The 27,659-nt window shown below is 39.3% G+C and overlaps 1 long non-coding RNA gene across 1 annotated transcript; it reads right to left on the bottom strand.

Moving 5' to 3' along the window:
* Window positions 1-1,545: 1,545 nt before the first annotated feature.
* Window positions 1,546-23,527, bottom strand: LOC125752448 (uncharacterized). The gene is made up of 5 exons (XR_007401964.1): window positions 23,279-23,527; window positions 22,690-22,897; window positions 18,898-19,146; window positions 10,048-10,193; window positions 1,546-1,799 (listed from the first exon to the last, which is right to left on the bottom strand). It is a non-coding gene; the product is annotated as an uncharacterized LOC125752448 (long non-coding RNA).
* Between the last annotated feature and the right edge of the window lie 4,132 nt (window positions 23,528-27,659).

The raw sequence follows: 27,659 nt of genomic DNA, 5'->3' as shown, positions 1-27,659 counted from the left end.
CTCCCGGTGCATGGAGCCTGCTTCTCCCTCTGCCTGTGTCTCTGCCTCTCTCTCTCTCTCTGTGTGACTATCATAAATAAATAAAGAAAAAAAAATTAAAAAAAAAAAATCTGTACCAGGCCAACTCTTCTAAAATTCTTCAGTTTTCTGGTCAGGAAGTTCTGTCCACCACACATTTCAGCTGGCAATATCAGGACAAAGATACTTTTTGGAAAGTGTCTACATGCGTCTGATTGAATAACTTAGCTGCCATGATATCCATTCAAACTAGAAGATTTTTTTTTTTTTTTAATGTCATGTACTCATTTTAAGTTGCAAGTAGTGTTGGTAGATTTTGGTGCGCATGCTTGTATCATTTCAGTACCTAAAAAAAGAAAAGGGGTGGGGTGCCTGGGTGGCTCTGTTGGTTGAGTGTCTGTCTTCCGCTCAGGTCATGATCTTGGGGTCCTGGCATTGAGCCCCTCATTAAGCTCCCTGTTTAGCAGAGAGTCTGCTTCTCCCTCTCCCTCTGCCCCCTACCCCTACTTGTACTCTCTCACTCCCTCCCTCTTTCTGTCTCAAATAAAATATTTATTTTTAAGAAGATTTTATTTATTTATTTGACAGAGAGAGAGCATGTGAAAGAGTGCACAAGCAGGGGGAGCAGCAAGCAGAGGGAGAGGGAGAAGTAGGCTCCACACAGAGCAGGGAACCTGATGTGGGGCTCTATCCCAGGACTTTGGTATCATGACCTGAGCCAAAGGCAGATGCTTGACCAACTGAGCCACCCAGGTGCCCGCACAAATAAAATTAAAAAAAATATCCCTGGGTGGCGCAGCAGTTTGGCGCCTGGCTTTGGCCCAGGGCGCGATCCTGGAGACCCGGGATTGAATCCCATGTTGGGCTTCCGGTGCATGGAGCCTGCCTCTCCCTCTGCCTGTGTCTCTGCCTCTCTCTCTCTCTCTCTGTGTGACTATCATAAATAAATAAAAAATTAAAAAAAAAAAAAGAGTAGAGATCAAAAAATATATATGTAGATGTAATAGCACATTTGTATGCTAAATCTTTTTTTTTAAATTTTTAATTGGTGTTCAATTTACCAACATACAGAATAACACCCAGTGCTCATCCCGTCAAGTGCCCCCCTCAGTGCCCGTCACCCATTTACCCCCACCCCCCGCCCTCCTCCTCTTCCACCACCCCTAGTTCATTTCCCAGAGTTAGGAGTCTTTACGTTCTGTCTCCCTTTCTGATATTTCCCACACATTTCTTCTCCCTTCCCTTATATTCCCTTTCACTATTATTTATATTCCCCAAATGAATGAGAACATACACTGTTTGTCCTTCTCCGATTGACTTACTTCACTCAGCATAATACCTTCCGGTTCCATCCACGTTGAAGCAAATGGTGGGTATTTGTCGTTTCTAATGGCTAATATTCCATTGTATTGTATGCTAAATCTATACATGCTATGAACTATATCAATGTAAATACACAAAATATATTAAATATCAGCATTATAAATAGCATCTAAACAAGCACAAATATAAGGAGGGAGAAGGAAACAGTGTAATAAAGTTCCTTTGTTTTACCAATATTACATGAGTATTAATCTGAAGTAGACTGTTATCAATTAAGAAATATGCAATCCCGGGACGCCTGGGTGGCTCAGCGGTCGGTTGTATGCCTTCTGCCCAGGGCGTGGTCCCGGAGTGCCTGGATCAAGTCCCACGTCGGGCTCCCTGCATGGAGCCTGCTTCTCCCTCTGCCTGTGTGTCTCTGCCTTTCTCTGTGTCTCTCAGGAATAAATAAATAAAATCTTAAAAAAAAAGAAAAAAGAAACATGTAATCCCTACAGAAACCATGAAGAAGACAATTCAAAATGTAAAATTAAAAAATCAACAGAGGAATTCAAATGGTACACTAGAATTTTTCTTAAAATGAAAGAAGGAAAAAAAAACATGAAAGAAGGAGAAATATGAAAGAAGGAGAAAGAGAGTAACAAAAAGGTTGTTTTAGGGTTTAAGATTTTAAGTCATTTCTATACCCAACATGGAGCTCCAACTCATAACCCCAAGATCAAGAGTCATAAGCTCCACTGACTAAGCTAGTCAGGGGTCTCCCAAAAAGTTTTAGACATACATAAATGAAATACCAGATGTAAATCCAACTATATCAATAATTATATTAAATGTGAATGAACTAAACACTCCAATCAAAAGGCAGATATTGTCAGAATAAATTAAAAAGCTCAAATTATGATCTGACTACACATTTTGTAGTCTATATTGGCAAAAATATAGAAGACTTGAAAATTATTAACCATCTCAACCTACCTAATATTTTATAGAGTGCTTCACTGCACAATAGCAGGAAGCACATTATTTCAAGGATACATGGAGTATTCTTCACCACAGATCACATGCATAGTGTTAAAACAAGTCTCAATAAATTAAAAGACTTAAATCATTCAAAGTATAACTGACTACCATGAAACAAATTAGAAATCAATAGAAAGGAATTTGGAAAATCCCCAAATCTATGGAAATTAAGCAACACTTCTAGATAACTCTTGGGTCAAAAGAACTCATAATGGGAATTTAAAAATATTTCAAATCTAATGAAAATAAAAACATATCAGAATTTGTGGGATGTATGTAAAATAACACTTAGAGGAAATTTATAGCTTTAAATGCCTAAATAAAAAGGACGATCTCACATACACCTGGATGGCTCAGTTGGTTAAGCATCCACCTCTTGAGTTAGGCTGATGTCATGATCTCAGGGTTGTGAAATCCAGCCACAAGTCAGGCTTTGTGCTCAGTGTGGAGTCTGCTTAAGATTCTCTCTCTTCCTCTCTCTTTGCCCCCCTCCTCCACATGCATGTTCTCTCTCTTTCTCTAAAGTAAATAAGTAAAATCTTAAAAAAAATAATAAATAAAAAGGAAGATCTCAAATCAATAATCTAAGCTTCCATTTTAATACTTTAGAAAAAGAAGAGTAAAATAAACCTAAAGCACAAAGAAGCTTAAGGAAGGATATAATAAAGATCTGAATGAAAATCGGTGAAATAAAAAATAGAAAAACAATTTAAAAAGTCAATAAAGACAAAAGCTGGTTCTTTGGGGCAGCCCAGGTGGCCCAGCGGTTTAGCGCTGCCTTCAGCCCAGGGCCTGCCTGATCCTAGAGACCCGGGATTGAGTCCCACGTCGGGCTCCCTGCATGGGGCCTGCTTCTCCCTCTGCCTGTGTCTCTGCCTCTCTCTCTGTCTCTGTGTCTCTCATGAATAAATAAACAAAATCTTCAAAAAAAAAAAAAAAGCAAAAAAAAGCTAGTTCTTTGAAAACCTCAACAAAATTGATAAACTCTAGTTAGACTGATCAAGAAAAAAGACAGAAATTACCAAAATCAGATAAAAAAATATCCATGCCAACCCTACAAAAATAATAAGGATTATAAGGGACTACTATGGACAACTTTACACCAACATGAAATGGATAAATTCCTAGAAAGATGCAAATTACCAAAATTGACTAAAAAATAAAAAAGCTGAATAGACCTATAACAAAGATATCAAATATGTAATTAAAAATCTTCCTACAAAGAAAAGCTCAAGCCCAAATGGCTTTGAATTCCATCAAGTATCTGAAGAAAAAAATGTCAATCCCACATAAAATTTTTTAGCAAATAGAGGAGGAAGGAACACTTTCCAACTCATTCGGAGTCTAGTATAACCCCAATAACAAAGATAAGAAAAAAAAATACAGATCAATATCACTAATTAACATAGACACAGAAATTCTTAACAAAATTTTAGTGAACCAAATCTAGCAATGGGCAAAAAAGATTATATACCATGACCAGGTGTGATTTATCCCAGGAATGCAAGGTTGATTTAACATTCAAAAATCAATCTATGTAATACATCATGCTAATAGAAAAAAAAAAAGACAAAACCTACACAATCATCTTAATAGAAACAGAAAAAGCATTTGACAACAGTCAAAAACTATTCATGATAGGGACACCTGGATGGCTCAGCGGTTGAGCGTCTGCCTTCGGCATAGGTTATGATCCCAGGATCCAGAATCAAGTCCCACATCAGGCTCCCTGTGTGGAGCCTATTTCTCCCTCTGCCTGTATCTCTGCCTTCTCTCTTTCAATCTGTGTCTCTCATGAATAAATAAATAAAATCTTTAAAAAAAAAAAAAACCTATCTGTGATAAAAAAAACTCTCAACAAAATAGGAACAGAAAGGAATTTCCTCAACCTTATAAAACAGGCATCTACAGAAAAGCTACAACTAACATTATTCTTAATAATGAAAGACTGAATACTTTCTAACATCAAGGATAAGGCAAGAATGTCTGCTCTCACTACCCTTATTCAACATTGTAGTAAAGAAATGCAATAAAGCCAGAAAAATAAATTAAAGGCATATAGGTTGAAAGAAAGAAGTTAGTCTTTACTTCCAGATGGCATAATCTTATATGGAGAAAATCCTAGAGTCAACAAAAGTTTACTAGAACCAATAAATGAGTTAAGCATATTTGTAGGTTCTAAGATAAAGTAAAATAATCAATTGTATTTCTATATGCCAGGAACAAACAACCCAAAGACGAAATCAAGAAAATAATTCTTTAAATTCCAATGTAGTTAGTATTATATTAAATTCAGGTGTAAATACAGTGATTCAGCAATTCTACACATTACTCAGTGCTCATCACGATAAGTATACTTTTAATCTGTCACCTACTTTACCCATCCCCCCACTCACCTCTCCTCTGGTAACCCTTTGTTCTCTATAGAGAAGAGTCTATTTTTCAGGTTGTCTCTTTTTTTCTGTTTGTTTCTTAAATTCCACATATGAGTGAACTCATATGGTATCTGATTTTCTCTTATTTCACTTAGCATTATACCTTCTAGTTCTATCCATATTGTTGCAAATGATAAAATTTCATTCTTTTTTATAGCTGAGTAATATTTCATGTGTATATATACTACATCTTTATCCACTCATCTACCAATGGACATTTGGGTTGCTTCTATAATTTGACTAATAAATGCTGTAATAAACAAGGGATGTATATATCTTTTTGAATTAGTGTTTTTGTATTCTCCAGGTAAATGCCCAGTAGTGGAATTACTGGATCATATACTAATCCTTTTAATTTTTTTGAGGAATCTCTATACAGTTAATAATTATTTTCACATAGTATAAAAGGAACAAAATGCTTAGGAATAAATAAAAGGCAAGTACACTAAAAATTAGAAAACATGCTAAGATAAAGGAAAGCTAAATAAGTGGGAAACATTCCATGTGCATGGATTGGAAGACTTAGTATTAACAGGTGGCAATTATTCCCCCAAATGACCAATAGCTGCAATGCAATCTCTATCTAAATCCAGCAAGCATTCTCATAGAAATTGAGAAGCTGTTCCCAAAATGTATGTGGAATGCAAAGAACCTGAAGTAGCCAAAACAATTTTGAAAAGTAAGAACAGGGTGCCTGGGTGGCTCAGTGGTTGACTATCTGACTTTGGCTCAGGTTGTGATCCCCGGGGTCCTGGGATCGAGTCCCATATCAGGTTCCCTGCAGGGAGCCTGCTTCTCCCTCTGCCTATGTCTCTGCCTCTCTGTGTGTCTCTAAAGAATAAGTAAATAAAATCTTAAATAGAGAGAGAGAAGTAAGAACAGTAGGATTTCATATAGCTATTTTTAAAATGTACCATAAAGTACATTGGGTGGTTTTAGTGTAGGGGAACATATAGATATCAGTGAAGCAGAATTAAAAATTAGAATTAAGAAATAAATCTTTATACGAATGGCCAATTCATTTTCAACAAGTGTTGAGGCAATTCAGTGGGGGAAAGAATAATTTTTCCAACAAATGATCCTGAGGCAAAAGAAAAAAATATCCTTAATCCACAAGACACAAAAATCAACTTCAAATAGATCATGGATTTAAATATCATAGCTAAAACACATTGAAGAAAATCTTTGTGATGTTGTACTAAGCAAGCATTTCTTAAATATGATACTCAAACCATGATCCGTAACAGAACAAATTGATCAAATAGACTTCATCAAAACTTAAAACTTCTTTTTTTGTTGTTGTTGTTAAAGTAGGCTTCACCCTGGGCATAGAGCCCAACATGGGGCTTGAATTTATGATCCTGAGATCAAGACCTGAGCTGAGATTAAGTGTCAGACACTCAACCAACTGAACCACCCAGGCACTCCAAAACTTAAAACTCTTCAAAAGATAGCATTAAAAAATTAAAAGTCACACCACAAACTGAAAAAAATATTTGAACATCACTTATCTGATAAGAGACTTGATCCAGAATATATAAAGAACTCTTATAACCCAATAATAAGACAAATAATACAATTAAATAATAGACAATATATTTTAATACTCATGTCACCAAAGAAGGCATATGAATGGCTAACAAGTACAAGAAAAGATGCTCAACATCTTAGGGAAATGCAAATTAAAACTACAGTGAGACACTACTACATGTGGACTAAAATGGTTAAAAAAAACGAAAACATACAAAGTGTTGGTGAGGATGTGGATAATGTAACCTCATGCATTGCTAATGGGAATATATAATGGTATAGTCACTTTGGAAAACATTTTGGCATTTTCTTAAACAGTTAGATGTAAACGTATCATGCAATGGAACAATTCTACTCCTAGATATCCACCCTTGATAAATAGAGACAGACGTCTCCACAAAAATATTTTTAAGTGAGTTTTCATAGTTGCATAATTCACAATAGACAAAAGCTAGAAATAATTCAAATGTCAATAAACTGATAAACTGATCAACAAAATGTAGTATATTCATATATTACTCATCAATAAAGGGGAAAAGCTATTAATAAATGCTACAACATGCATAATGGAAAATTATTATTTTTTATTTATTTATTTTTAAAGATTTTATTTATTTATTCATGAGAGACACAGAGAAAGAGGCAAAGACATAGGTAGAGGAAGAAGCAGGTTCGTTGCAGGGAGCCTGATGTGGGACTCGATCCCCAGACTGGGATCACACCCCGAGCCAAAGGCAGATGCCCAACCACTGAGCCACCCAGGCGTCCCCATAATGGAAAATTAATAGGTGTTCTTCAAAGTTAATTTGAAAGATATTTGTATATAATTGAAAGGTATAACAATAACATTTGGGTAGCCAAACTTGGGTGTGAAGGGAAAAATGTGCAGAGAGATGCAGAACAGAATTATGCTTCTTTATTTTTCAAAGTAAGAGTCCAATACAAATCTAACTGCAATGTAAAAGAAGATTTAGTATACTGAATTAATACCCAAAACCTGTGGGATTAATTTTGCTGTTATAAGAAAACAATATTCACATTGGATTGGAAAGCCAAATTGTTTATAAAGGACACAGCTGAAAGTAAGTGACTCAGGATGTTCAAAAAGGAGAGGAAGAGTCATATGAGGCAAATTAAATAAAAAGAAAGCAGAGATTTTAATATCAGACAGTGGCAAATTAAAAAGCATTAAATGAGATAATCATGCCATTCCACATTCCTGAGTTAACAGTCATGCATATTTCACACCAAGTAAAACATAAAAACAAAATCTGGAGGAAAAAATAGCCGCAAAGAGAAATAGTCATAGAAGATCTTGCTACTTGAGAGATAAAGAGATTTTAAAGGTAAGTGTAGTGGGTACTGTGGATATCTCCTCAGTGGTTCTTCTACCCTTTTTACCCCAATCCTCGTTGAGCAGAAAGTTGGAGAAAGGGTAGTAGTGGTGGAGGGAGAGTCCCGTCTGGAATTCAGGAGTAGGCTCTTATTGTTTTAACCTAATCAGAACCATCTTCTCCAGCCTGCCAGTGATTGTTTCAGCAAACCAGGCCTATGCAAGGACTGCACACCATGTCCCTTACCGGTGATTACTTAGGATCAAATGGGGGCAAACAATTCGATTTAGGTCAAAAAGTTGGAAAATTTGCTGGGGCCTCTGGGCAATGTTCCCTCATTCTAAAAAGAGAGAGAGAGAGATGGTCATCTGTTTTTAGAATGTCGTATTGGAATGGAAGTCCTGAAACTACCTAGCCATCTTTGCAAAGCAACTGGCCTATGCTGACAAGCAAGAGTTTAGCTTGAGGGAATCAAAGGGAAATTACCTGGTGCTGTGGCTTCTGGTAGGTAAACTCTAGGCTCACCCCCACCTGTGCACCTATGGTCATGGGAGCCAATGAATCTCATTATGGCTCAAGCCACTCTGAGGTAGGTTCTCTGCTACTTTAAGTCACATATGGCTAAGATCGTTGATCATGTAAATAAGATGATTAACAAGGGGTAGCTAATTAAGATATAAAATCCCACGTCTGAAAGTCAAACATGCTTTTTTTTTTTTTTTAAGGTTTTATTTATTTATTCATGAGAAACAGATCCCACGCTGGGCTGAAGGCAGCACTAAACCACTAAGCCACCCAGGCTGTCCTACATCTTGTTTTCAAGGGCCTGTGAAATTTTTTCCGGAGGTGAGCACGTGCTGGGACAGAAAGAAAATATCAAAGTGAAAAGAGCAATATCTCAGCTTCCAATCATAGTACAAGAAAGCTAGAAATGAATATCAGCTCTAGAAATCCACAGTCTGGAATGCTAACAGATGTATGACAAAGAATAAAGCTCATAGAGGTACTACTCACAATAGTGAAAAGGCAGAAATAACCCAAATGGCTATTAACCAATAAGTGGATAAAATCATACAATGGATAAAAAGTAGATCTATAGTAGCATGGCTAGGGGAGACCAGCAAGTGGGAAGATACTGCTAATGGGTACAGGGCTTCTTTGAAGATGTTCTGGAATTAGTGGTGATTGTTACACAACTTTGTGAATACACTAAAAATCACCAAATCACACACTTCAAAAGATTGACTTTTATGGAGGTGTATTATATTTCAACTTAAAAGGTGACCTACTTCTGCCCTATTCTGTGGGTCACAGAGACCAGCTGTGATACGGTGTGGGAAGGGACACAGGGCATGAATAGCAAGAGGCAGGAACATCTGGGGACTGTCTTGGAGGCTAGCCACTACATAGGTCTCCAGAAAGTATGTCCTATTACCCGCTACATCTTCTTCCGTGTCAGCTGGACGCACTGCTAATTCACTGACATTAACGTGTGCGCTCGTCCCCTTTGAGTGGCCAGTCCAGGCGGTGTCTCATGGCAGCTCCTTTTCTGCCCTAAATGACGTTCTCTTGGAACAAGGGTGATGTGACTTGGAAGTCATTTCCTAACACACCATTATTTCTTATCGAGCTGTCCACTCTCACATAGAACAGTTTCCATTTTTAAGAATCTCAACTATATGAAATATAGATTCATTATCCCCAATCCTCATAGGAATCCTGCAGAGTGGCATATCATTGACAACAAAACTGAGGCTTGAAAAGGTGACATCATTTGCCCAGGGTTTCACAGCTAGTGAGTGGCAGAACAAGGACTCTAAACCATCTAATAAAACTACTACAACAGTTAACATATATTGATATTTACTGTGGGAGGTATTCCACATGCTTTCCGTGAATTATCCCATTTAATCATCATGACAACCTGATGAGATAGGTATTATTATCAATACTTTACGAATGAGAAACTGAGTCACAGATAAATCAACTTATATAGTTACACAGGTAACGAGTGACAGAGCAGAGAATAAAACCTAGGTTCGTTGATGACTTTTCTTTATACCATACTGCCTCTCAGACTAGAGTAGAGCAGAGTTGAATAAGGTGTGTGAGTGGTGGGTAGATTTTTATTTATGTATTATTTATCAATTTATGTATATGCCCATTACACCTTCACCCCAGAAATGATTTGAGGTGGCCAGAGAGTCTAAATTCCCATTCCACAGGGTATAACCAACTTATCTTTCTCATGGCGAAAATAAATGACTCCTGTTTTTCATGCATCTCTTTCACAGAAAGTCTGAGTGAATTTTTCTAGATTCTGTCCCTAGATGCTTCTCTATATAGCTTTTGAAATTTCTAATTTTTTCCCCCTTTTAAACTCTTACCATCAGGGCAGCCTGGGTGGCTCACCGGTTTAGTGCCGTCTTCAGCCCAGGGCCTGATCCTGGAGTCCCGGGATCAAGTTCCGCATCGGGCTCCCTGCATGGAGCCGCTTCTCCCTCTGCCTGTTTCTCTACCTCTCTCTGTGTCTCTAATGAATAAATAAACAAAATTATTATTATTTAAAGATTTTATTTTCTTGAGGAGCAGCCCTCAAGAAGTGTCCCACTAGCTAAGAACTAGACTAAAACAGAGGTACATGAATAAGGTCAATGATAGCTATGCTTCAGGATCACCCACTCACACAGTTCTTTCCAAGGTCCCAGGAAGAGGACCAGCACCCAGTGTTCAATAGTCCTGTTTCTGTAAAATTTGCAAAGTGAGAGATTTATTTTAACCAGAGTCTTGTTATTCCTTCTTTAGCTTTCCCTTGGTCACATGCCTCCTTAGCTCCACTCCTACTGGGCTGCCTGAGCACAACTTGGATCTGGCTAAGGCAGAGTGGAGCTGGAAATGCATTCAGTTTGGGGTTAATAGAATATCTTCATGTGATTGTTGAATTAAGTTAATGCTAGGCATTCTGGTGCTGGAATGGCTTCCAAGCTAATCACATAGAGCCCAACATCATGATATAAAGCTGTGGGCCAGTGGTCCTGTTGCAATAGAACTGTATGTCTGGGGCACCTGGATGAGTCAGTCTCTTGATTTTGGCTTAGGTTATGATCTCAGGATTGTGAGATCAAGCCCCACATTCAACTCTGCCCTAGGGGTGGAGCCTGCTTAAGATTCTCTCTCCCTCTGCATCATCTCTCACCCTCTCTCTCTCTCTCTCTCTCTCAAAACAAAACAAAACAAAACAACAAAACAAAACAAAACAAAACCCACAAGGGCAGCCCGGGTGGCTCAGCGGTTTAGCGCTGCCTTCAGCCCAGGGCCTGATCCTGGAGTCCCGGGATCAAGTTCCTCATCGGGCTCCCTGCAGGGAGCCTGCTTCTCCCTCTGCCTATGTCTCTGCCTCTCTCTCTCTGTGTCTCTCATGAATAAATAAAATCTTAAAAAAAAAAAAAAAAAACCCACAGAAGAAACCTGCATGCCTGGCACCAAAATTATGTCAGTTGTAGAATTAGGCTTGGAACACACAGAAGTAGAAGCCAGTCCACAGAGCATGCTTGCAGTTGTTAGACACGTGCAATTACCAGCTCAGGATTTAGTTCTCATAGATGCCTGGTCAAAACAGAGGTACTCTTTCATCAGGAATATACTCAGTAATGCAGCATATCCAATTGCAAATCCCATACATTTTTATGGGAATATTTCCAGGACATAAACTTACAACCATAAGCAATAACTTCTGTGGATGAAGTTGAACCTTTGATGCATCTCTATAAGCAATCAAAATATACAAATACATATGACAAATATAATTTTAAATATATATAAAACCATACTAAAAGAGTAACATTTTTCTCTTCTCTCTATAGAAAATGATATTACAAAATCACTGCCATATAAACTGGTGATCAAAGAGTGTGCAAACAAAATACATATGGAAAAACACATACATTTGTCAGGCAACAAATTAATTTTTAAAATTTGGATTGGATTTGTGATGTTTGTGATATTTGTGATAGTTGTCAGCTTTTAACAGTTAATTTGTTCTATTTTATAATTTTTATTTATTTATTTAAAATAATTTATTTATTTATTCATGGAAGTCAGAGAGAGAGGCAGAGACATAGACAGAGGGAGAAGCAGGCTCCCTGACAGGAGCCCAATGTGCAACTCAATCCCAGGACCCCAGAATCATGACCTGAGCCAAAGGCAGATGCTCAACTACGAGCCACCCAGGTGCCCCTATTTTATAAATTTTAAATGAATATTCCCATTCCTAACTATAAATTTGCATTTTCCTGCTTACAATAGACCTCCAAAATTATATACACTTCAAGCCCTTAAGACCTGGAAAGGTCCCTGACTGGGGATGCGGTCTCTGATAACTAGAGGAGAAAGATGGCAGAAATAAAATGTATTTAAAACTTTTGCTTATTTAATAATTAGAGATATTTCTGAATTTAAGTTTTAGTTGTATGAATTTTCCTTTTAAAAAATTTTATTTATTCATTCATTTACTTAGAGTGTTCATGGGAGCAGGGGGAGGGACAGCAGGAAAGAAAGAGAGAGAGAGAGAGAAAACCCTAAGCAGACCCCCTGCTGAGGGCAGAACCCATGCAGGGCTTGATCTCAAGACCCTGAGATCATGACCTGAGCTGAAACCAAGAGTCAGCTGCCCAACCAACTGCATCACCCAAGCACCCTGCTGTGAATTTCCTTTTTGACTATTTTGTTGAGGTATAGTTTGCATCCAGTAATATGCAGAGATCTTAATTACATTTCAATAATTTTTGACAAATGTATATATGAGACAATAGAAAATATACATATTGGTCTCTGGCCCCAGTTCCTGGCACAGAGCACCTAAAATACCTGTAAATTCCTAAGTGGTAAGAACCCCGGGAGGATCTTTTGTTGAGATGACTCCAGTGGGCGCCTGAATGGGGGCCAGTCGCCAAAAGGACCAAGCCACGATTAGAAGCTTGTAATTTCATCCTCACCCCTCATCTTCCAGAGACGGGAGAGGGAAGAGGGGCTGGAAATGGAGTAAATATTATGTCTATTTTAGCAAGCCTCCAAAAGTCCCAATAGCAGATGTTTTCCAGGTCGGTGAATGCATCAACTCCATGGAGACAGAAACTCTTGTGACTGGGACCCTCCCAGACTTGCCCCATGTATCTTTTATCTGGCTGTTCATTTGTATCCTTTATCATATTCTTTAATTAACTGGTAAGTGTAAGTAAATGTCTCCCTGAGTTCTGTGAGCCACTCTAGCAAACTGGTCAAATCTGAGGAAGTGTAGTGAGGACCTCTGATTTGTAGCCAAGTCAGAAATTGTGGACCTACTGAGGATATACCTCTTGTAACAGGCATCCGAAGTGGGAGAGGAGCAGATTTGTGGGTCGGAGTCCTTAACCTGTGAGACTGAATTAAAGGGTAGATTAACCAGCTGGTGTCGCAGAGAATTGCTTGGTGTAGGTCTGGTCACCACACATTGGGTGACCGGAAGGGTCAGAAGTATCCTATGCAGATGTTGTAGTGGTATGAGAGTAAAGTAGATCCTGGAAAAACTCAGGAGGGAAAGACTGGATTTTAACCTCCAAAGAAAGAAAGTCATAGGTTTTTCTAACTCAGAAAAAAACATGAAACTAACACCCACGTGAAGATATAAAACATTTTTTCACCCCCAAAATTCCTTTGTGTCACTTCCCAGTAAATCCTCTCATACCAGAGGAAACTGATACTTTTTTTTATCATGAGCTATTAGTTTGCTATTGTTGAACTTCATATAAGTGGAATTGTGAAGTATGTATTACTGACTTCTTCACTCAGCGTGTTTCTGAGATTCACCCACGCTGTTGCTAACGTCAGTAATCTCTTTTCATTGCTGACCACTTCTCCATTGTGTCTGTACCACAATTTATCCATTCTCCTGTCACACATTTGGGTTAGGTTTGGGCATTATGAATAAAGGTGCTATAAATATTTGTGTATAGTAATTTTGTGAAGATAGGTCTTCATTTCTCTTGGGAGTGTACTCAGGCATGGGATTGCTGGGTCCCTGATATGTGGATTTTTTTTTTTTTAAGATTTTATTAATCTGACAGAGAGTAGAGAGCCAGAGAGCACAAGTGTGGTGGGGTTGTGGGGAGGAACAGTGGAGAAAGCGGGAGAAGCAGGCTCCCCATTGAGGAGGGAGTCCGATGCGGGGCTCAATCCCAGGACCCTGGGATCATGACCTGAGCCAAAGGCAGATGCATAACCGACTGAGCCACCCAGGTGCCCTGATGGGGGATATTTATAAGGAACTGCCAAAACTTCTTCCAAAGAGATTGTACCATTTTACGTTCCCATCAGGTGTTAAGGAGAGCACTGTTGTTTCATTTGCTCACCAGTATTCTAATGGGCGTCAAATGGTATCTTGTTGTGGTTTGAATTTACATTTCTTGATTAATAATAACGTGGCATGCTTTTCCCTATGCTTACTAACCATTCCTGTATCTTCCTTTGTGAAATATCCCTCCAAATAATTTATCTGTTTTTGAAAATGTATTTTTATTTGGATTGTCTTTCATTAATGAGTTGTAGGAGTTCTTTATAAACTCTGGATGTTAGTCCTTTGAGATATATATTTTAAGAAAATAACATTTTCAGTGTGCCTTGGTGGCTCAGATGGTTAAGAATCAGACTCTTGGTTTCAGCTCAAGTCATGATCTCAGGGTCCTGAGATCAAGCCACATATTGGACTCCTCTCTCAGCATGGAGTCTGCTTGAGATTCTTTCCCACCTTTCTTCTTTACCCTTTCTGCTTCTTGCACTCTCTAAAACAAATAAATAAAAATAAAAATTATTTTGGAATAATTGTAGAGTTACAAGAGTGGCTAACATGGTAGAGTTGCCCTAAACTTTCACTTGGCTTCCTCTAAAGTTAATATCTTACATTTTCCACATTTTTTTCCTCTTTATCTTCGGCTTTCAGCATCTGTTTTTATTTTTATTTTTTAAAGATTTTGTTTATTTATTCATAGAGACACAGGAAGGGGGGGGGGTGGGGCAGAGACACAGAGGGAGAAGTAGGCTCCATGCAGGAAGCCTGACATGGGACCCGATCCTGGGTGTCCAGGATCACACCCCAGGCTGCAGGCAGCGCTAGACCACTATGCCACCGGGGCTGCCCAGCATCTGTGTTTATTTTACAAAGAGTTTTGTTGAGCTTTTTGGATGTGTAGATCAATGTTGTTCCCCAAACTTGGGGAGTATTCAGCCATTATTTCTCCTTTCCCTCTCTACTCTCCTTCCTACTATGTATATGTGGGTATGCTTAACAGTGTCCCACATAGCCCTGAGATTCTGTTCACTTTTGGTCATTTTTTTTATCTCCAATCTTCAGATGACATAATCTCTGTAAATTTACCTTCAAAATTGCTGACTTTATTTGCCTGCTCAAATGTAAAGTTAAACCTCTCTAGTGAATGTTTTATTTCTGTTAAACTTTTCAACTCCAGGATTTCCATTGGGTTTTTTTTTTTTTTAATCATTTCTAGTTATTGTATTGATATTTTCTATAAGATGTTGTCATCATTCCTTCCTTTACTTCTTTAAGAATGGATTCCATTAGCTCCTTACACATATTTATAATGGCTGCTTTATGGGTCTTCTCTCTGCACATTTCATAATTATTTGTTGAAAACTGTACATTTTAAATAATATATTGTAGCAACTCTGATCACTTAGCAATACTGATTTCCTTCAACACCAGGGCATGCTGTGTTTCATGACTGGCTGCAATATTTTAGTGATGTCTACTTTCCCCCCAGTGTGAAGCCTCTGATGTTGCTTCTCAGAGGGTGCACCCTTGGGCAGGTGCACAGTCATCCTGGTATGAGGAGGCTTTTGCAGGATTCCCTTGGACTATCTTTTTCTGATCATGCCTGCTCTTAGGCTCACTAAGTGCCAGCTGATTGCTCTATTGTTTCAATGCCCTGGGATATACATTGCTCCATAGTCTCATCTGATTAAATTGGCCCCTTTGCAGGGGTTGTTTTTGAGATAGGTCTTTGAGGTTTGTTCTGACCTCAGGAGGGTTCTTTGAGTTGTCTCTCCCTGGATTTTCTGGTTAGGTTAGCTGGCCTCTGGTTGACCTTGTTGCTCTAATGGAGCCACCAAACTTCTCCTACTGGTTAACCACCAAATATCTATTGTTCTTGAGAGTGTCCTTAGTATTGAATTTCTTCATGCTCTGTTTCAAATACAGTCAGTCTTGGGATGCTCCCTAATCCTATGGATTGCCTCTCCCTCTTGGCAAAATCACTGGAGCAGGCTTCTTTTGGAGTGACTCTCTGCTTTAGGAGTAGGCTGCTGGGAGATATCTTGCCTCTCTTGGTGTAAAACTTCTGCCCTATAAGCAAGAGGGAGCAGAGGCAATTAGAGCCCCAAGATTCTCTGCCAGTTGTGCTTGGGATAGAACCTTTACACTATGAGTTTGGGCTGGGTGGAGGAAGGGCCTGATCTCTCAGCCATGCTCATCAAGAATTTAGCCTCAGTAACTCTGAAATTTTTTAACATTTTATTTGTTTATTCATGAGAGATACAGAGAGAGAGGCAGAGACATAGGTAGAGGGAGAAGCCAGATCTCTTCCAGGAGCTCAATGTAGGATTTGATCCCAGGACCCTAAGATCACTCCCTGAGCTGAAGGCAGATGCTCAACCACTGAGCTACCCAGGCATCCCTGAAAGTCTCACTTTTGTCCATCAGCTGCCATCCAGCATTGCTGATAGAAGGCCCTGGGCATTAATGCTACCCTGCATTCTCCCAGGCTAGGTCATGTGCTAAGCAGATGTACTCATCTGCTCAGTAACAGAGATGGCTTAAACAACAGAAATGTATTCCCTCAGGTTCTAGAAGCTGGAAGTCTGAGAACAGAGTGCCAACATGGTCATGTTGGGGAGGACTTTCTTCATGGCCTGTGAGTGACCATCTTCTCACTGTGTCCTTACATGGTGGAGAGAGGAGGAGAGGAAACAAGCTGGTTGATTTCTCTTATCAGGGCACTAATGCCATCAAGAGGGCCCCACCTTCATGATCTCATCTAAACCTAATTACCTCCAAAGGCTCCACCTCTAAAAACCATCACATCAAGGGTTAGGGCTTCAACCTTATGAATTTGGGGATGGGGGAGTGGTGATTTATAAATATTCAGTCCATATCAGCAGGGTACAATAAGCTTTGAGAAGGCCCTGGGGCAGGAAAGCAGAAAATCCTGGCATGCCCTTGTGGTGAAACACTATGAGCATGAATATATGTATATGCACATATATATTCATGCATGGAATGTATGGAATTTTATTTTTCATTTATTCATTCATTCCATGCATTGATGATGCTGGTTAGATTTTCTATAATCTTATTTTTTTTCCCATTTGACGTGTGCCCTGTGTTGGACCGAAAGGGACATCTGCTAACTTTAGTATTCCTCTTCTATATCCTTAAATTTCTGATTTATAAAGGTAGTTTCTGTGTTATTTGGGTCCTATACATTCATAACTGATGTATTATCACTGTGAATTGCAGCTCCTGGCATTATCCTGTATCTGAAAGAGGACTTCAACTACTTCTGTGTTGACCTCAAACTTTCTAATTAAGTTCTTCTTTCCAGCTCATGTCTTAAGTCAGGCAAAAGACCCTGGGGCAGACATCCCATGAAGGAAACAATACCCGCTCATACAACAAGGACTGCCCTGAGCCAGCAAGACCCCCCACGACTGACCCCAAGGCAGTGATCAACCTGAACTTTACTGCCAGCCTGCGTGTACGCACTAACCTCTGCCCCACATTTTCCTTATATAGACCTGGAAGTATTGGGGGCACCTTGCACACAGTGTTTGAGACGCCGCCGATCTGCTGTCTTCCCGGGGGTGGCCTCCCTGAAATAAATCCCTTTCGTGTTTCACCGTCACTGTTTCTCTGCCTTTGGATTTTGTCAGCGGCAAGTGGCCAAATCTGGTGTATTTGATCCCTGTCACCCGATCCACGTGCTCTTGCACCCCTGTGCCCCAGCCACATACTCTATGATCTCATTTAATGTTTTTTTGTCCAAATGTGACATTTTCTGATATCCTGATCATAACATCTGCTTTCTCATTGTCCTATTTGCCTACCAAACCTTTACACGCCTCTCTAGCACTCGCCGTTCAGAATCACTTCGACTTCGGTGTACTTCCTAAACACAACACAGAGTGGGGTTTTGCTTTGTGAATCTGAAAGTCTTTTTCTTTTAATAAGTGAGTTTCCACTAACACATATCGAAAGGAGGGACAGGTAGGGTTTTAAATCTATGTTAATAGGGATCCCTGGGTGGCGCAGCGGTTTGGCGCCTGCCTCTGGCCCAGGGCGCGATCCTGGAGACCCGGGATCGAATCCCACATCAGGCTCCCGGTGCATGGAGTGCATGGAGCCTGCTTCTCCCTCTGCCTGTGTCTCTGCCTCTCTCTCTCTCTCTGTGACTATCATAAATAAATAAATAATTAAATCTATGTTAATATTGTATTGATTTTGTGTTTCGCTTTATTTAATATATTCCTTTCTCTGTGTGGTCTGTTCTCTCAGCTCCTTTAGATCTTTGATGTTCAGAAAATTTTGAACTTCCTTCCCAAACCTCCATATGTCACTCACCTTGGGTGCATCCTCATTTCCCACTGGTATAAGGACACCAGTTATACTGGATGGAGGCAGCCTACTCCTGCTGAGTTCATCTTAACTAAGCTGTATCTGCAACCATCCTATTTCCCAAATAAGGTCGCATTCTGAGATACTAAGTCTTCAGCATATGCATTTTTTTTTTAAAGATTTTGTTTATTTAGTCATGAGAGAGACACACACACACACAGAAAGAGGCAGAAACACAGGCAGAGGGAGAAGCAGGCTCCATGCAGGGAGCCTGACGTGGATCCCGGGTCTTTAGGATCACGTCCTGGGCTGAAGGCAGTGCTAAACCCCTGAGCCACCCAGGCTGCCCAGCATATGCATTTTCAAGAGACACAACTCAACACATAATAACTCCCATCTGTGTATCTACTGTGGTTGTCTCAAACTCTGCTGCTGCTCCAACCCAGGAAGATTGTGGGTTTCCATCTCTGGATCACCCCTAGGGAGGAGGATTGTGGGCTGCCCTCTCTGGATCACCCCTAGGGAGGAGGATTGTGGGCTGCCCTCAGGCTAAAAGCCATCAAAATGGGGAACTTACCCAGTACTGTGCTTTTCCAAGTGTCCTCCAATTTCTGCTGGTTTTTGGTTGTTCTCCACTGCCTTCAAGTGGTTGTTTTTATATATGACAGGAATTTATGATTGTTATTTGCTGATCAAAGACGCTCTTCCACCATTACTGCGATACTCTTATATTGTCCTGTTTTTGCTTGCTGGGGGGCGGGGTGGTGGTGGTGGTGATGGTGGGGTCTACTCCTGTTCTGATTTTTGGAATAGGTATTTTTCATATCTGCAAATGTTTAAGAACGTTTAATTCAGATTGGTTATTGTGTGTCTGTATCATCCTGCTTCGTTTTGGGAGGGAATGTTTTATCAGAAATGTTTTGATTTTTATTTATGCTCCTTTCATATATCGGCTTTGTTTAGATGTGATCTGCCATCCATTTTCCATTCACTGAAAATGTCCTGTTTTTCTCTCGGACCAGCAGAAACAGGCGAAGATAAGGATTTTTAATGCAGCTTATTGCATTTTACAGTTCAAGCGCACCCTCTTCTGTTGATTTACAAAATTGCAGTTTCTTTAATAACACTTTTTTGAGGTAGGTTGTAGATCTGCTTTTGTTTTACTAGTTATTATTTTTAATTAAAAAAATATATGCCGGGGGAATCCCTGAGTGGCTCAGTGGTTTAGTGCTTCCTTCAGCCCAGGGTGTGATCCTGGAAACCCGGGATCGAGTCCCGTGTCGGGCTCCCTGCATGGAGCCTGCTTCTCCCTCTGCCTGTGTCTGTGCCTCTCTCTCTTTCTCATATTAACAAATAAATAAAATCTTTAAAAAAAATATATATATATATATGCCTAACTTCCTGGGGGTGCCAATGTTTTATTTCTTGATGTGTGTGATGGCTGCAAGGGGTTGTTCACTTACAGGAAATTTAGTGAGTTGTACATGAATGACTAACATCAAGAATAAAATGGTATTATGTTTGAGAAAATTATTTTCTGCCTTCTACTGTTATGACTGACCTACCATTTTTCCCCATTCATTACTCTAATAATTATACATTGTACACCTGCCTAAAAATATTTTATAAATAAACTTAATAGTATCTTACAGTAACTTTTTAAAAAAATCATTTGATGCTTACTACCAGTGTTTTCAAACTAGGTCTCTATCATTCATGAATTCTTTATTTTGATTTATCCTGCAGGTGGCTGAAATACAACATCAAGTCATTTTTAGTGGAAGATAGCCACAATCAAAGAGCACTTCTTCATACCCCCACTGTTAAGGCTGGCACAACATTGCATATCTAAGAGCATCACTTCAAAGAAGAAAATTTGCCAGATCACAAACATATGCCCTCAAACCTTGTTAGACAATATTGCCTTATTTTCTGACATCACATTCTGTGGTGGAATATGAAGCCAGCCTGGTTTCCAAAAATTCTATCATCGAATTCTTTTGTTGCTCGTGTATAAAAATACAGTTGCCTTTTACTATTGATCTTGTACCCAATAACCTTGCTAAATGCGTTTATTAATTATAATAGCCTATCTGTTGATTCTTTTGAATTTTCTACATATGTAACTGTGTCATCCCTGAATTATGAAAATTCGTTAAATTCTATCTGCTTTGCATATGCCAGGACTCTCTTCCCCTGCTTTACTAAAGCTCCCAAGGGAAAAATAGGAGTGAGGTCCACTTCCCTGTTTTTTCCCCATCTCACATATCATGGCCCCTCAAATACTGCCTGAATTGATATATTCTCTGCATATTTTAAGCAGGTTGTTAGTCATACCACTTTTACCATTGTTTTCATTAGGAGAATTCATCTGATATTAGCTATTCCACCCTGGCTAAGCCCTTGTTTGTGAACTTTATTTTCCATTTACATGGTCATAGGATTCATTCTTTTAAATCTTTGTTTTTAAAGAAAGATTTTGCTTATTTGAGAGAGAGAGAGAGAGAGTATGCAAGAGAGAGCATGGGAGGGGGGATGGGTAGGAGCAGAGGCAGAAGGAGAGGGAGAAGCCAACTGTGCTGAGCAGAGAGCCCAATGCTCCATCCCAGGACGCTGGGATCATGACCTGAGCCCAGGCAGATGCTTAGCTGACTGAGCCACCCAGGCGCCCCTCTTTACCCTTAAATCTTAACATTAACAAGGGAATATGTTGGGGTTGATTGCTTTCTGTTTGTTGATTGGTTTTTCATGGGAATCTTTTTGCTAATGCAGTTTTGGATCTTTACAGGGTTTCATTAACTGTTATTCCATTTCCTTCTTTCCTAAGTCAATGAAAATAGACAAGGAGCAGCCCCCTCATAGCTGCATCATTAAAACCAACCCCTACCTGCCTTTGCCATCCACGGCAGGAGGAACTCTCTTCTAATGAAAGAACCACTCCTCCCCTGTGCCCTGGGTCAGACCCCCCCTCCCTCCAGGAGAATTAACCTCTTCTCCTCCATCATTAGTTTCTTCCTCAGCTGATCAGCCTCAGCAAACAAACATGTTCTACTGCTCTCCCATCTTGCAGGTAACAAGATCTGCCTTTATCACGTCTCCTCCAAACTCCATGCCATTTTTTGTTCCTCTTCTGAATGAAACTTATCATGACAATTCCCTTTAATCTCTTCCTTCATTTTCTCCCATCCCTCCCTCAACTCCTCAGTGTGACTTTTTCTCCCCAGAACTGAGACCTTCCCTGGTCAGAGCATTTGTCAAATACTATCATGGCTTCACATCTCACTCAATCTCTGTGATTCAATAAATGGTGTTCAGAAACATTTTTATCTTTGGCTTCTATGACCACATACTAGCCCAGTTATTCTCCTACCTTCATATCTACATACACATATACATACATACACACACATATATATTCTTTTATATATTTTATATATATTCATATATATATAGTTTAAGTGATAGAGTCATAAATAAATCCTTCAGTTTATTTATGATTTATATGCCATGATTCCCAAATATACACACATCAAGTTCCAGACATTCCCCTGAGAGATGGCGATGTCTGTCCCATGGTTTATTTAACATGTGCCATAGATATCTAAAGCTAATAAGGAAAGAAATTAGTTTCATCTCCTTCCTTCAAGCCTGTTCATCCTCCATTTGACCCCATTTCAGTAAATGGCTTCATCGTATATTCAGTTGCTCAAACGTGTAAGAATCATCTGCAATCCCTCTCTTCCCATCAACCCCCATTTTCCAGCCTTTCACATGTCCTGTCAGATGCACCTGCAAAACACATTCCCCCAAATCCCACTTTTGTTTGTTTTGCGTGCTCCCACTGATATTCGACTCACCACCATTTCTCACCATTACTAGCTCTCTAAATGGGCACTGTGATTCCGAGCTTGCCCTCAACAATACCTCTCGTCAATAATTATCCCTTAAAAATGCAATCCATATCATCCTCCTAAACTCACCAAGGACTGCCTCAAAGTCAGCTCCAAGTTCTGTACCACAGTCTATGATTCGTACATGCTCTGGCCCCTGCCCAACCACAAAGACCCAGAAAGAATAATCCTATTACATCCCCACAAAGTGAGAAGCTCTAATAGCTACCACGCTCCTTATCATACTATTTTGTTTACACACAGTTTTTGTAGTTATGAAATATAGCACAAAGAATGAAAATTACTATGGCGGAAGTGATGTCAGCACATAGTGGCATGTAAAGTATTCTTTCTTTTTACCCCCTCCCCCTTTTTTAAACAAGAAAAAGACATCCATCCATAAACAAAAGCACCTTTGTGGGAGTTGTTGGATTTTTTACTATACAAACACCAAGGGACCCAGAAGAAGTCTCACCTACCTGTGCATCCAGTAAGAGACAGACAGACCTCGGTATGGGCTGTGGAGCCAGGAGAGCCAGTTAACCTGCCCAGATTCTTCTGGCCATGGGGAAAGGAAGTGAGAGGGGTGGGGGAGCACTGAAGAGAGCTGCCCGGGGCAGATACCCAGGCACAGGGGAGAATTTCTGAAAGTCCAGCCTTCCTGAGAGGAAATTCCAGCACGCCATTCTAGAAAAAAAAAAAAAAATTTTTTTTTTTGGTCGTAGCAAAGAGGGGGCCAGCTCCTCTCTGCCCCCTGCCCCCAAAGAAACACTGCCGGGCAGATCTTTCCAAGGGTGGTGACCTCTCTCATGGGGGAGAAGGATAGCAGTGAATGAATGCCTGGCTACCTCAGGTGTACAGAATGTGGCTGGAGAAACCCATTTATTTCCAACAGCACCCAGAGTACTGATGCAGGACCTCCATGACTAGTGGGGGAGGGGGAGATAGGAAAAGACGCAGATATGGGACATCTTTCCTGCTGATTGCACTCGGCAGGAGTACAATTCCATGAGCCTCTGGGAATACCAGATTGTCAGGCACCCCCAATGCCTCAAGTGCTAAACCCACATCTCCTCTCACTCTGCAACAATTCCTTGTGCATGTTTCCAAGTGTGGCTGCAAGAGCAAGCTCCTGGAAACAAAGAAAGGGCTCAGAAAACAGGCCGCAGTATGTGGGCAAGGGAGAAACCACAAACTTGAGCTACAGTGCCACCTTCTGGAAAAGAAAAGAGAGGTTTCCAGAGCCTTTTCCTGCCACTTAAGGGAAGAGTGGAGCAGATAAACCAATACAAATACAGATAAAACTCCAGATAATAACACCACTATCAAATAGAATGCCCCGTCTGAAAACAACTAAGCAAAGATTTCGGAAGTGCCTGCTACTTCACATGCAAAAGCAACAATGCAAAACTACAAAGGACATGAAAAATCAAAGAAACTTGCCATCACAAAAAGAAAGCAATAATTCTCCAAAAACTGAGCTTAGGGATCCCTGGGTGACTCAGCAGTCCTGGGGACTCAGGATCAAGTCCCACATCAGGCTCCCTGAGTGGAGCCTGCTTCTCCCTCTGCCTGTGTCTGTGTCTCTGCCTCTGCGCCTCTCTCTCTCTCTCTCTCTCATCAATAAATAAATAAAATCTGTAAAAAACAAAAACAAAACCAAAAACTGAGCTTAAAGGTATGGAATTTTGTGATCTAGTTGATGGAGAATTCAAAATAGCCATTTTGAAGAAATTTAGGAAACTACAAGCAAACTCAGAAAGATAAGTCAATGAAGTTTTGAAAAAAAAATTGATTAAAATGAATTTTTTTCAGAGTGGAAATTATGAAGAACCAGAGATTTCAGAGCTCAAGAACTCAATAAATGGAAAAAAAAAAAAGAGAGAAATAACTCAATAAATGAAGTTAAAAAAATGCAATAGAGAGAATCTGCAGTAGAGTCAAACAAGTTAAAAATAGGGTAATTTTGGGATGCCTGGGTGGCCAGCAGTTGAGTACCTGCCTTTGACCCAGCATGTGATCCTGGAGACGTGGGACTGAGTGCCACACAGGGCTCCCTGCTTGGAGCCGGCTTCTCCCTCTGCCTATGTCTCTGCCTCTCTCTCTCTCTGTCTCTCATGAATAAATAAATAAAATCTTAAAAAAAAATAGGATAAGTTAGAGGATACAAATTTTGAAATAATCCAGTTAGAGGCAAACAAAGGAAACAATGAAAAACAAAGATAGCCTATGTAATCTACCGGATTCTATCAAAAGGCTAAATATTAGAATAATTGGGATTCCAAAAGAAGAGAGGGAGAAGAGAACAGAAAATTTACTTAAAGAAATAATAGCTGGAAAAAAAAATAGCTGAGAATTTCCCAAACCTGGGGAGAAAATTGGACATCCAAATAAGTAAAGCTAATAGATCAGCACATTTTAAAAAAATTTTTTAAATTTCTTTTTTTTAAAGTAATATCAGCGCCCAGCATGGGCCTTGAACTCACAACCTCAAGATCCAGAGTTGCACATTCTCTGACTGAGCCAGCCATATACCCCTAAGATCAGCCTATTATCCCCTTACAAAAAGGCCTTCTTCAGGACACATTATAATGAAATTGTCAAAACTCAAGGATAAAGAACAAATTTTAAAAGGGAGAAAAAATTATAACCTACACAGGTATCAGTGGATTTCTCAGTAGAAACCCTATTTGTCTGGACGCCTGGGTGGTTCAGTGGTTGAGCATCTGCCTTTGGCTCAGGCTGTGATCCCGGGGTCCTGGGATTGAGTCAGGCTCCCGACGGGGAGCCTGCTTCTCCCTCTGCCTATGTTTTTGCCTCTCTCTCTGTCTCTCATGATTAAATAAAGAAAATCTTTTAAAAATAAAATAAAATTTAAAAATGAAGGAAAAACAAAGACTTTCCCAGACAAACAAAGGAGAGAGAGTTCACACCACTAGATCTGCTTTGAAAGAAATGTTGAAAAAATTCTTCAGGCTGAAATTAAAAGAAGCTAATTAGTGACATGAAAACATAAAATGGCATACTGATAAAGGTACATGTACAGTCAGACCTAGAAAGTTCTAAATATGCAATAAAATGCTGTAGCCACTTAAATATAGTATAAAGGTCAAAGGAAAAGAATATTAAAAATAATTATAGTATTATATTGTGTTAACAAATGCACAATATAAAAAGAAGTCAACTGTGATGTCAAAAATATAAAAAGAAGGGAGTAAAAGAGTAAAGCTTTTGTGGATGATTGAAGTTGCTATCAGTTTAAATGGGGCTGTTTTATCTATGAGATGATGTATCAGATACATCATCAATAAGGAAATGATAGACCTGAATGATACAATTAGATCTAATGGACCTAAAGACATTTACCAAATATTCCATTGGTTAGATGCAAAATACATATTCTTTTCAAGTGCACATAAAGCATTTTCCAGGACAGACCATATGATAGGACAGAAAACAAGTCTCACTAAATTTAAGAAGATTGAAATAGTCATAATGCATTTCTTTTTTTAAGATTTTATTTATTTATTTGAGAGACAGCACAAGTTGGGGGAGGGACAGAGGGACAGAGGGAGAGGGAAAAGAGAGCTCTCTGCTGAGCATGAAGCTTGACTTTGGGTCAGTCCCAGGACCCTGAGATCATAAACTGAGACAAAATCAGACACTTAAGCAACTGAGACACCCAGGTGCCCTGCCAAGTTTCATAATGGCATGAAATTAGAAATCACATGAGGAAAGCAGGAAAAATCTACAAATTAGGTAAAAATTAACACACACCTGAACAACCAGTGAGTCAAAGAAATAAAAAACACAATCAGAAGATATTTCAAAAACAAATGAAAATGGAAACACAACATACCAAAACCTATGAAATACTGCAAAAGCAATTTTGAGAGGGAAGTTTACAGTAATAAATGTATATGTTAAGAAAATAGATCTCAAAGAAATTATTTTTTAAAAGATTTTATTTATTTTTTCATTTTTCATGATAGACACACACACACACACACAGAGGCAGAGACACAGGCAGAGGGAGAAGCAGGCTCCACACCAGGAGCCCAATGTGGGACTCAATCCTGGGACTCAATCCTGGGACTCCAGGATCGCGCCCCAGGCCAAAGGCAGGTGCCAAACCGCTGAGCCACCCAGGGATCCCCGATCTCAAAGAAATTAAACCCTAACTTTGCATCCCAAGGAACTAGAAAAGGAAGAAAAAACTAAGCCTATAGTTAGCAGAAGAAAGGAAATGATAAAGATCAGAATGGAAATAAATGAAATACAGACCAAAAAGCAACAGAAAAAAATTGACAAAACTAAGGGCTGTTTTTTGGGGTTTTTTTTGTTTTTTGTTTTTTTTAAAGATCAACAAAATTGACAAAACTTCAGCAAGACTAAGAAAAAAAAAGACTCAAATCAGAAATGGAAGAGATGTTATGACTGACACTACAAAAGTTCATAGGATCCTAGGAGACAACTATAAACAACTATATGCCAACAAACTGGGCAACTTATAAGAAATAGATGAATTCCTAGAAACATACAACTTACCAAGAATGAATCAGGAAGAAACAGAAAATCAGGCCAGCAACAAGTTAGGAGATTGAGTCAGTAATCAAAAACCTCCCAACACAGAAAAGCCCAGGATAAGATGGCTTCACTGGTGAATTCTACCAAATATTCAAGAATACTAATCCTTCTCAAACTCTTCAGAAAAATCAAAGAGGAGGGAACACTTCCAAACACTTCCAAACTTCCAACACTTCCAGCATTACCAAAGCCAGATACCAAAGCCAGATAAAAACCCTACAAGAAAAAAAGAGAGAGAGAAAAAAAAAAAAAACCCTACAAGAAAAGCAAGCTATAGAACAATATCCCTGAGGAATGTAGACATGAAAATTCTCAAAAAAAAAAAAAAAAAAAAAGAGCAAAGTGAATTCAACAACCCATTACACAGATTACACATGACTAAGAGGGATTTATCCCTGGAATGCAAGGATAGTTCAAAATACACAAATATAATACACTATATTAATAGAATTAAAGCTAAAATTCAGGGCATCTAGGTGGCTTAGGCAGTTAAGAGTCTGCCTTTGGCTCAGATCATGATCCCAGGGTCCTAGAATCGAGCCCCACCTCAGTCTCCCCAGTGGGGAGTCTGCTTCTACCTCTACCCCTCCCCTTGCTCATGCTCTCTCTCAAATAAATAAATCACATCTTTTAAAAAAAAAAGATAAAAGTCATATAATCTCAATAGATGCAGAATAAGCATTTGACAAAATACAACATCCTTTCATGATTAAAATCCTCAACAAATTGGGGATAGAGGGAACATTACATACTAAAGGTAATATATGACAAACACATTGCTAACAGTATACTCAACTGAAAGCTTTTTTTCTAAGATCGGGAGTGAGAAAGGTGCTTATTGTCACCACTCTAGAAATCATGG

Source organism: Canis lupus, chromosome 14 (assembly GCF_003254725.2).
Source record: "Canis lupus dingo isolate Sandy chromosome 14, ASM325472v2, whole genome shotgun sequence".
In the NCBI taxonomy this organism is placed as follows: domain Eukaryota; kingdom Metazoa; phylum Chordata; class Mammalia; order Carnivora; family Canidae; genus Canis; species Canis lupus.
Note: the sequence above shows the minus strand (reverse complement) of the source record. Positions and strands in the feature narration are given on the sequence as shown.